This window comes from Lichenostomus cassidix, chromosome 4 (assembly GCF_008360975.1).
Source record: "Lichenostomus cassidix isolate B80296 chromosome 4, HeHo_3.0, whole genome shotgun sequence".
Classification (NCBI taxonomy): Eukaryota; Metazoa; Chordata; class Aves; order Passeriformes; family Meliphagidae; genus Lichenostomus; species Lichenostomus cassidix.
Window position 1 is genome coordinate 11,367,882 of NC_139484.1, and position 11,942 is coordinate 11,379,823.

General features: G+C 42.7%; 1 long non-coding RNA gene across 1 annotated transcript; it reads right to left on the reverse strand.

Annotated features, from left to right (window-relative positions):
* Window positions 1-5,931: 5,931 nt before the first annotated feature.
* Window positions 5,932-8,208, reverse strand: LOC146437862 (uncharacterized). Its single transcript, XR_014851572.1, has 3 exons — window positions 8,019-8,208; window positions 6,684-6,780; window positions 5,932-6,113 (listed from the first exon to the last, which is right to left on the reverse strand). It is a non-coding gene; the product is annotated as an uncharacterized LOC146437862 (long non-coding RNA).
* Window positions 8,209-11,942: the final 3,734 nt, after the last annotated feature.

The following is an 11,942-nucleotide window of genomic DNA, read 5'->3' on the forward strand; positions in this document are numbered from 1 at the left end:
CATCCAGGTAAAAACAGGATGATGCTTCAGTCTGGATACAGCACTGAGAATAACAGGTAAAGGAACTACCCTCCCCACAGGCACACGGATAGGCTGTGTCATTAAGTCCCTGCAAACAGTGCATTAAAATCCCTGCTCATTTTCTGTCTGCTTTCCAAGATCCTTGAGGAAGCTGAAGTACTATGTTCTCTAGTTATGCCCTGGCCACACTGTTGTCTTGGAGCCTTTCAGTGCTGAGGTCACTGTCACAACAGCAGTCTCCACCTTGGCTGCCACCTTTCAGTTTGTTCTGACCATGGAAGATGATGCCAAATGGCAGCATAAACTGATCCTTGGCTCACAGTATTTGGCAAACCAACTCTGGAACTGATTAGCCTTTAACTTCACTTATCTGCTTAGCAGCCCAGCTCTCTGAAGTAAGAGATTGGAACTGGCACCAGCAGACTTGGGAAGGTGACGCTGTATTGGCCCGTATCAAGTCTATATCCAAAAGGTTTCCTTAGGGGTATAAAGGAAGTGCCTCAGGAAGGCTGAGGAACAAATGGCTTATTTTCTGATGTGCATGGGACTAAGCTTGCCAATATCCAAAGGCAAGAGAGGTTTCTGAGGCCCTATATGATCAAACGAAAGTCTGAGAATATTTAAATAGCCAAGGGCATGCTTTAATGGACTATACAAAGTTCCCAGCACAAGTGAGGCTAAATGGAACTTGTGTACCCTAACCAGGCACCTGAACTTAATACCTTGGACTTCAGGAGATGCAGCCACAGTACTCAGGCAGCAAACGAGTGGTCTTCACAGCATACTTCACTAATCCCCTGTTAGATCAGCCCTACCCTTTAAAGCACTTGCATCCCTTTTCCAGCTTGCGTGTTGCAAGCCTGGAGTTGTGCGGGTTGGGGATTTTGCTCAGTTGATCACTGTAGAAAAACCAAAAAGCTTTTGAGAACTTCCAAATTAAAAGAAGTAATTGTGTCAGAACTGAGAAACGGAGCAGTGCCAGGCTTCTGTCATTGCAGAGAGCAAGAGCAGGACAGGGGAGGAGGGGGACATAGAGAGAGAGCACAATGGAAGCCAGTGGCGAGTCCTCGTGTGAAGCAAGAATGTCTCCTGGCAACATGTGCTGATTGGTGGACGGAGAAAAGGAGCCTGAATGAGATGCCAGGGTCCATTTCAAGTGTTTTGGAGAAATTTGCTATTCTCTTATTGCAGCCCTGCCTAGCTTATTAATAACACCTTCTTCTGCTGTAATCCTGGCTCCTACAGAAGCGCTGACAAGAGGGGTATGCAGAGCACAGATCTGCCCGTGGAAGAGATGGGCAGCACTTTTGCTTGGCCCTTTTCTGGACCCGTTCCTTGGCAGTAACATTTTGTTGCCAAGCATTTGGTTGCCATGCCAACGTTTTAGCATTAAATCATAATCTAAGCACAGCAGGAGGCCAAAAGCCTTCTCAGGTCTAGCTCCTGTCCTCTCCCCAGTGATCGTACAACTGGTTATGTGAGTAGGGACGGCTGGACGCTTCGATGGCTTGTCAGCAACAACCCAGATGAAAACTTACCAAGAGGGAAACGACAGCTCCCTTTGGAAACGGGTACCGAGGTTAATGGGAGTTATGCCTGGAAGATTTCTGCCTTCCCAGCTCTGCTGCCTGTCTGAAACCAAGCCCTGTGTGTCACTCAGCTCGCAGTGTTCCACTGGCACAAGGCACATGGGTACTGGTGAGCTGAAACAGGCTTTTATATTTTAGGCTTGCTTAGCACTGCCTCATTCCCCTCACAGTAGGACTGTTTCTGGGCTATTAAAGACATGCTTCAGACTGTCAGGATCAAGGTATTAAAACAAGAAATATGCTGTTGATAACAATGTGAATCAGCTCATTAAAATGGTGAAATATGTTGAGTGCACAGTTCATGCGTATTATCCTCCCATAATAGGTCAAAAACAAGGTACTTAGTAGTGTTGAAATGGCTCAGAATGAAAACAATTGGAAGCAAGGCTGCATTCTGCAGAGAAGAGATGAGGCCTGAGTTCTCCCTCCCAATTGCTTTATTAAACTGTTTTGCAGCAGAAAGCTTTTTGTTTGTTTCTTCAGTGAAGCAGAATACCCACAGCTTACAAATTATCATTACATGAAAACACAGATCAGAAAACTGGAAAAGGAGTTTTAGACAAGCTTTGTCAGGAGAAGCAATTTAACTGGTCCTGTCTAAGTCTTAGGATTCCCTTCTGGGGTGTCAGGCATCACTGGGGAGCACTGCATACAAAGTCTATATTCTTCAAATCTCACCCTTAATATTGGTGGAGGTTTCTCAGCCTTTCAAAAATAAATGGAAAATTTCTCTTTGCCTCCCTCTGGCATCACAACACTACTGTGAAGAGCATCCCAAAAATATAATTACACTAAGTTTTAAATTTTGCTGTAGAGATTCCTATTAGTCAAATATGGCTTGTGCTCTTCTTTACCTGCAGTGTGGGGTGAAAGCAGAGCAGCTCTGCTTGCTATTTTCCTGTTTGCTGCAATGCAGTTCAGTAACAATCAACATGATTGTTACTGAACAATGTCAATCTGCTGTAGATTTTACCTGATTTATCACTTCAGTTACTTTGCTATAACTGTATTTGGATCCAAAGACAATACTGGGCACTGCCTGGGCAAAAACCAGCAACAGTTAGTTGTTCTGGCATTCAAGGAACTTTCTTGTTGATTGCAAGGGAGATGAGCTCTTGGGTAGTGACCAAGCCTACTAATGCTGCTGAACCAAGCAGAACAACTTAACGCTGTGTCCCTTTCTGTAAACGGCTGAGGGAAAACTGTCTCCTACAACTCAGCTGTCCTGAGCAAGTTTCTGTGTGCTTACTGAGTTTTTCGCATTCAGAGGGCACACGTATGTGATGCAGCCCAACTGATGGCATTTGTTTAGGCTACAGACTATGGGCAACACACCTGACCTTCCACCTCACCTTCTGCTGTCATTTTAGCTGGCTCAAAGAGGGGCACAAACCACTTGGGCTCTTCTGTGCTCCACGTCAGCTGCAGTGAAACCAAATGACTTTGCCTGGCATGGTGGAAAGCAACAAAAAATCTGGCCCTTGTGCTGCAGAGAATAATGATCTTTTCTTTCGCTCTCTTGTCTGAAATGTCATCTTAGATGTAAATAGAGAACAAGAGAAGGAAAAAGACTGATGAATATGTAGGACAGAAGGGTTAAGTGAGTGCATGTCAGATGTTACCACTGATCCGGATAAATCTTCGCATCCCTGAGAGCTGGTATAAATGACTGCACAAAGAATAAGATACACCAGCAGGGGACAAACCTGTTAAACACACACACTCATGGAAGCCCAATATTTAAGGTCAAATGCAAACTGATAACTTTTGGACCTTGGTTCAATGAATTCACGCCATGTTTACAACGAACACTGGACTTGCTTCCATGTTCCAATTCTGTTCAGGAATATCCCAGCAACTGCTGCATCGAAACACTGAGTTGTGTTGCAGGTCCCAAGGGAAAGGGAGTCCAAAACTGGGTCTTTTCTAAATGGCACCTGTATTTAAAGTACTGGTAAATGAAATGGTTCTGTTTGCTTCTAGAAGGAACATAATCCAGAGTCATGTAAAATGCAGGATCCTCTGAAGGACATAATTCCCACAGTAGTACATGACAGTGCAGGAGTTGGCTTTCTTTAGAAGACAAACACTGTGTCAGTTTACAGGAACTCCGGTTATCAACCAAGACCTGTTGTACTGGCTGCTACACAAACACAGAATAAAGACAGTGCTTTGAGTGTCCAAATTCTATTTTGGTTTTGATTCTAAAAATACCTACTCAAAGGTTCCAAAGATGCTCCCACTTAAAAACACATGTTCTTAAAGAAAGTACTAATTTTGTGGTGGATGTTAACTGTAAAGGCACATGTTGGAAAGCTCTGATTTCCTGCTTTCTAGATAAGTATAGCTCAGCAGCTGGGACATGGTTTGTTCCTTTCAGAAACAGAAACAGTCTAGTGAAGCATAAGTAGCAAAAGGATTTGGTAGTTTGATTGTAATTGGAAGCAAAAGCTTGCATGCTAGTTGTACATATATTTTTATCTCCCTTGGCTTTCATCTGATGTACAAAAGGGTCTCAAGTAAAACAGTAATTTCTGTTTCTGTATTCCACATGTACTTTTATACTGTTAATCTTTACATACTTCAATGAATATTGAATGATTAATGTAGTGGATGTACTCTAATGAGGTACATAAAACTTTTTGTTACAAGAATTAGGGAAGACTTTGACTTCAAGTGTTTTAAACCTCCCGTGCTTGTGTCTTTTCTCTTGATTAACTTTCTGTGTTAATTCACTGATAATAAAATCACAGTTAGCATGTTAAGAAGAACATGGCAAAAAGGTTCAGAAATGTGGCTGATGCCTACCTTCAGAGTTCAGAAATCAGAAGAGGTCCAGACTATAAACACTGAATTTTTATAAATGCTGCATGACCAATGTCTTCAATTACAGTGTTCTGAAAGGTACATGAATGTACTGGCAGCACATAAGTGCAAGCCTGTGGAAGAGACTGCCTGGAGTTTTGCCACAGCTCTTGGCATAGCCAAGTCAGCTCTTGGCAATGGGTGACTCCTCAGGACAAGGTTTCCTACTTGACTTCATTAACTACTTTTCACTTGTTGTGCAATATAACATGGTACTGAAAATATAGTGAAAAATCAAGGAAATACCTGTAACATGGGTAATACTGCAATACAAAAGTAGAGACTGTGGAGAAGGAGGACTTTTCTTACTGTATAAAAATAAGAGTCACCAAGCAAAAATTACATCAGAGGAAAAAAGCAAGTGAAAGGAGATCACCTTTGTGCAACAGCTCTGTTGCTCTGTTTTGCAGAGATGTTGGCATGATTACACAAGTGTAAGGAGGATCAAAGAGGCAGCCTTGCAGATGACAGCAGCTCTTGCCAAATCCCACTTCTTTATAGCCTTTGCTTCAGGGAATTCTGACAGCCGTGTTAAAGCTCTCTACTTATCAGGCGGTAGGTTAAAGGAAAACTTGTCTTGCAGGCTTCGCACTGTAAATGCAAGTGCTTTCTTTGCATGAGGAGTGTGGTGTCTGCCTTAAAGATTATACACTATTGTACACCTGATTACAGGGACAACTTAAATAGATTTTCCTCGAGGTCTAGAGCTCCTGGGACATGGGACCTTCAGGAGAAAAAAATAACAAGTGAGAGGCTACAGGAAGCAAAACAACCCTGTGGGACTGGGCTATCTGAATGGTCAGTCACTGATAATGCATCACTAAAGCTAGCTTCAAGACAAGCTCCCAAATCTTCTGGGGGCAGAGCCAGGCAGAACTGGCATGAGCTGTAGCTAAAAATTACCATAATCCTCAGCGTGTGAATGGAAGTGTGAACAGAAATGCCACGTCAGTAAGGAATCATGGCTAACCTGGCTATCTCTATCTTGGTGAGTAGAAATGACTGCAATTGGTTACTTTCCCACCCATCCTGGAATGGGTGGGATAGCCTTGGTCAGAGGCCCCAGAAGCTGAGCAACAGTGCTACACCTTGTGTTACTAACAGGGAGGGATGGGGGTTTTGCTGCAGTATCAGCTGTTAGGAAAGAGTTGGACTGCATGGAGATGGGATGATTTTTGTTTTGTTAGGCAATGTGGCTGAAAAAGGACTGTCTCTAGCTGGGTACAGAGTGGTTGCTGTGCATTAAGCTCCAGAAGGCTTTCTTGGAAAGCAGCTGTTGGAATGTGCACCCATTTTTTTCCTTTGTGCTTCCCACTGTGTTTGTAGCAGCTGTCCGTAAGGCTGTCATCAGGCACCGGACACAGCTGGACCACAGAGCACTAAAAAATGGGCAGCTTCCAGGGCAGGAACAGACACAGTGAAAACACCAATGGATTGTCAGCAGTACTCACTTAGCAAAGAGGAAGCTGTCCTTGGGCAAGGCTCTGTACTCGGGCTCTGGCAGCCAAGCCAGGATTCAAGTCTGGTTTTCAGCCCTTGTGAAATGCTGTCTGCACTTGGCCTGATCAATTAAGGTGGGAGTAGGAGAACAGCAAGTAGGCCTGGTAGTGTTGCTGGTCTAGATTCTAGGTGAACCACCTGGAGTGGAGCAGGTTGCACCTTTATTATGTGAACTAGTATCAGTGGACAGGTAATATTTCAATGGTAAGGGATGCAAGGTTTTGTTCCAGTCTTACACAGAAGCAGTAAATTACAAACCCAAGCAAGTTGCCAAGGATTGCAGAGGGTATGTAACCTGTCAGGCCCTCTGAGAGTAGCTAGGATAGGTGGGGTGATGACAAAGTAGTTAAATCCACAGGGAAGAAGTGGGAGAGCCCTGGGAAAAGGGACTGCCTGGAGAATAACCAGAAACTAATATGCTTGCTCTTGAGCACCTTTTGTCTAGGCTGTTCTGTAAACCTCATTGTGCTGGAAACACCACCATCTCCCCCAGCCACTCATTCAATGTTTAACTGTCCTTTCAGCTACAAAATTTGTCCATGATGTTTAACCTAAATTTCATTTGGTATAACTTATGTACCCCTATATCTGCCCTGGTTAAAGGGAATGTGGCTGCACAGACTGATCCCTTCCCATTTGTTTTTTTTGTCATTAATAAGCTGACTCTTTTCTGGGTTAAACAACTTCTCCCACTTCATATTTACTCACAGGCTGTGTGGTTTCCAGACATCTGATGGTCCTCATTGATATCCTCCTTGTCCATGCCTCATTTTGAAGGGCAGTGTGCTACTCAAACACAGCACTCCTGTGGATATGGAATGGAAGGGAAGGGTTACCTCACACCTCTTGCATCCTCTTTTTATGTTCTCAAGTCACACTTCAAACTAGTTCTGTTATGCTGTGGTACAAGCAGGCCTCCTGGCCAGTGTGAGCCAGTGTGAGGTGTTAGAGGCATGATCTCTAATTTTCTTTTTCCCTATTAAAAGTATCACCAGATTTTCTGTGGAAATACTTAACAGCACTTAGGTAGGAAAACACACCTCTGGAAACTTGCAAAATACATTTTTTCCATCTGGACAGTGAATTATTAATAACTACAGTTTTCTAGAAGTTTTTTGCACAACCATTAAAATACTTTCCCACATACTGTTTCTTTTGCTTGTTTAGAACATGAGACAGCCAGGTCCTGGGCTGGAAAGGGACTGCTGCCCTGTCCTCACATATCTGTACCCTCTCTGTGGAGTTCCCAGGATATGATTCATAGCAGCTGCTGCTTTCCAGACAGCACTGTGCTGACTGACCCTCATATGCTTACAGACTCCAACCAGGAGTTTCCCTAGGTGCAAAAGCAGGACAACAGTTGTTTGGGGAATTGCAGCTCTCCTAGCTACTCACATCCCAGCAAAATATTTTGGGGCTAGGAAAAGGTACTAATTGGAAATGCTGCTGTGCAACAGAAGTATGAGTTGTCTCTTAAAGGTGAATTGTTATAATGCAGTGCAGCAGACCATTCTGCTCTTCCCTCTCTAGGGATGCACATCAGTTCAGACACTGTAGCACTTCTTGCCCTGCTGGGATATCAATATTGTTTCTCCAAAGAGAAGATGTCACTTTGCAGCATATCTCAGCTGCTGGATCTGAGAAGAGTTTCTTTTCACGGTTGCTGAGTAATGGGTTCAGCATTTGACAGAATCCTTGGAGATTTTTTTACCCAGTGCCTCAGGCTTCTCTCAAAATCAGTTTCTCTCACCCAGCAGGCAGTCAATGAAGACTTTGTGTAACTGGTGAAGCAAAAACCCATGCCAGTCCCCTTTGTCACTGGAATCACTCTGAGTGAAAAAAGGAACATGTTGCTTCCATAAGAAATCCACTGCCTTCTACAGACCATTTATCAGCAACAAGTGTAGTACCAAGGCCAGAGCCTGTCTAACCAGTGCAGCTGTGTGGGGAAGGAGAGTTTTTCACCCTCCCCAGATGCCCAGGGAGCAGTAAGCAGGGATTTTATGCTTGTTTTATCTTACATAGAAGGAGTGACATTCAAACCTGCATCAACAAGTCAATGGGTACTAGGCTCATGGCTCTCCTCTGGAGCTTCCCACGATGCTTAGGGATGGGTGATCATGGATCATGGATGCTTAGAGACAGGTGGGTGGAAATGTGCAACAAAACACATTGTCTATTTCCAACCCCAGCAAGTAAGTCCATGGTTGACCTTAAACCTCCACAGAATGAGGGCTGTGGTTTGGAAATTGCCTTAGGATCTTCTGAAGTACAGAACCTAAAATCCAAATAAAATAGATACTTCTATAGCAACACACATTACTTTCAGTCTTGTAAGAAAGCGATGATTTGTTATGCCTCTGTTTTGTCTTTTCTTAATGTGACACTCTTGGAACTTTTTACCTATAAGGCTTGTAATAATCTTGATGGTTGTCTGCACACACCTCAGGTAATGCAGGAGGGAGACTACTAGATGATTTCCATGTCCAAGATAAAAGGTATCTGCCTCCCAGGGAATGGGCCTTTAATTAGAAGGCAGGCAGCTATGTTATCTAGAGTGACTGATGCTGCCTTCTCTTTCTGGCAGTAGATGATCTCACGCAGCTTTCACTTCAATTTCTGGAGGATTTTGTGCTTTACAGAGGAAAAAAACACCCTTTGTTATGTCAGTTAAAGAATGTAAGCTAGAGAGGTTCCACAGGTCGGTATCATTGACTCTATCACTGCAAACCACAAATCTCATGTGAGCTGCTCATGTAAAATAGCTCTGGAAATCTTATAATTAAGGGAGAGTTTTCTGGGGAATTTTAAATAGTCCTCTTACATGACAGTGAAGAGAAGCTGAAGAAGTGAATCCTAGAAGTGCAAACTTGGGTAAGTTAAGACACTTCTGCTTGAAAAAAAGAAAAACCACAATGTTTTGGGATTGAGTTGGGACTCCCTGTCTTAACAACAGTTGTTCTGACAACAACTGAATACAGAGTGTTCCCACTTAAAGTACATTTGAACCACTGAAGTGAAGTTGTGGGCATCTCAGAATGGGAGGAATAGGCTGGTGGTGTAATGCTAAGTTCTTTCACATGACCTGACATTTGCCCTCGGATCAGATTTTAAAGCACAGAAGGGACAAACTCTGCTTTTAAGAGCAGTTAGGTTCAGATAGGCAGTAGTATCAAGGCTTTGGATGTACGGTAAAAGATTCTGTGATTTTTTATTTTTTTTTTTAGTAATGAAAAGAGGTCACTCCTGAAGTGATTACATAACACTCACTAAAGAAGTCACCACAGTATAGTACATTTAACCATCTTTTGGTTGTAACATTTTTGCTCTGCTAGAGTCCTGAATGCAGAAAAAATGTTGTCCATCCCTCGGGAACACTTGAGCATCCTAAATTATTTGGCTGAGGCTAGGCTCAGAGCTAAGTTTCTGCTCTGTAATCATGCTCCTCACTGTCCCACAGTTGATTCCAGATGTCCCTTGAAGAGAAGGATTTCAATGCCATTTTCAAGGTGATGGGCAGCTGAGATGGTCAAAACAAGCCTTGGACCCTATCATATTCCTTATCCACAGTGGGAGTTTCACACTGTGCTTTGCTGAATAGTTTCTCAAAAAGATTATTTTAGGCAGTTGTTAGAAGATTTGAAATGCAGTCCCAGTACTAAAGGAGACTGTTTTTTAAAGAAGTGGGGGGGACACACCCCATGTGGAATTGGTTTCCATGTATCCCTCAAGGAAACCTCAGCAGCTAACAAGCAGAAACTTTCCTTTGTTTTTTTTTTTTTTTTTTAACTGTCAGGTTTGAAATGTGGAAGCTGACATTTCAGCTAGGTTTGCTCACACACATCTTGAAAAGAAAAAAAATCTTTCTGAATTAATTAGCATCTCTCACAGCTGAGGTGACAGTGGAATAAAATTCTGCATGCTGTGTGTAACAGCACCATAACCCATTCCTTGACAATGGGAGATGAAAAACGTCTCACTCCTGTTACTGTGTTTGTTTTTCAGCTCCAGGAGGAGTAGGGAAGCAGGAGACTGTCCTTTTGATTAGTCAGAGGCTCTGAACATCCACAGCAAAGAAAAAAAAATAAACATAACTTCATATATGGACTCACTCTGCAGGGTGAAGCTTCCACTCACAATTGCATAGAGAACTTAGGAAATTATTTTGTTTGGAAGCAGGTGTTAGACTGAAGCTAAAGTTCATGGCCTGAATAGTTTTTTAACAAGTTATGCACATTACATGACATGAACAGCTGATGTGTTTCTGACTGTGGCTGAACTCTTTTACCTCCCACACGTAGTTCTAGGAGTTATTTCTGATGCAGTAGTTGCTCTAACTTAAAACTTCTTTCCCAAACAGTATACCATGTGCAAACTGCTCTAAGATGTGAATCTGATTGTCCACTCTGCACCTGATGTAAAATAAAAATTTCCCCATGGAAATGGTGTCTGCTTCATTTTCAAGATTTTCTATTCAGCAGTGCGGACTTGATTACTGATGAAGGTGAAACGTGTTAAGTGTTTACAGAGATGTTTCTTTCTGACAGATCACTAGAAAAGTCTCAAAGGAAATGAATTTGGCCCTATTTCTTTCAATGCCTTTAAGCTAAGGCAGGAAACAAAGGTTTTTCTTGTTGTGAAAAGTTACAAAACAATTGTGAATCTTTGCAGGGGGACCAAACTCAGCAACAAGACCATTCTTTACAAAAGAGACTTTAATTGCATGTCATCAGTTTGTCTTAGCAGCACTGCTTTAGCTGACCTTCAGTTTATCTTCTGTCCAAAAGTGACACATTGCTGTGTTGTGCTTGGCCCCACATTTGCATTTGCATGTGTTCTATAGGAATGAGCTGGTTCTTTCCTCCCTCCCCCTTCTTTCAGCGTTTAAGCTTCTGGAGTCATCTGCTTCCTGTCCAAAACACAGAGAGTAAACTTCTGCACAGCATTCTAACAGAAACAGGTACCTAAAAATGCTGTGGCTCTGCTGCCTTCCCAAGCATTACAGCTCCCAGTGCACAAAACTTCCAAATTAGCCGATCAGAAGGAGCGTTGCTATTTTTCAACTGTTTTTGCTGTGTGTCAAGTCTTGACACTGAGCCAGTCTGAATTGGCAGCAGATCTCTGGAATAAGCCACAGGGAAAGCTGCAAAACAGAGTCATTTATCTTTGAAACAAAAGCCCTGAAGATGGAATGTCTGATTCCCTTCTCTTTGGACTGGTGTAAAGCAGGCACAACTCCTCTGAAATTGAGAGCAGAACTGCAGTAGCAAAGAACTGAGCTCCTGCACTGTATGCTCTGGCACAAGTGAAAGTGCAATTTTGTGTGATAGACAAACATCTACTACTTCACTGGTGAGAGCGGACATGGTGAAAAACAAAAACTATCATTCCTTGGGAAGCTTTCTTAGACTGACTTAGGGTTTTTATGGTGTATGCTCAATACACTGTTGGTGTAGTTCCATGGTCAATGAGAGCTTCTCTAGGTTTTAGATGGTGAGACTGACAGAGTTTGGCTAACCCAATTGCATTCTATTGACAGCATGCTTTCTTGTCTTTAAAAAGTGACAGAATTCAATCATTTGCAGAATGTTTGTGTTATACTTTTTGCAAATGAGCCTAAATAATCTTTGTACCCTAACAGCAATCCAGAGTAACTGTTGATGTAGTGATGTTTTGCTGGCTCACTGCTGGTGTGAGATCAGACCGGGTGCTCAGAACTCTCCTGTGTTCAGAAGGGCTATTTTGAAACAATCTGATCATGACTGCCAATATGCACAATGCGGAAGTGAGAAAATGCTGAGGAAGTAAAATGAGCTGCTGAATGACACTGATCTCATCAGATCTTAAAGGGAAACTCCAAGGTTTCAAAAGAGCTGTTTTGAGCAGCTGTTGACTCAAAATAACACCAAGTCATCTAATACAGGCTGATACAGGGATGAAACCTACAATTATTCAACTCTTTGTCAA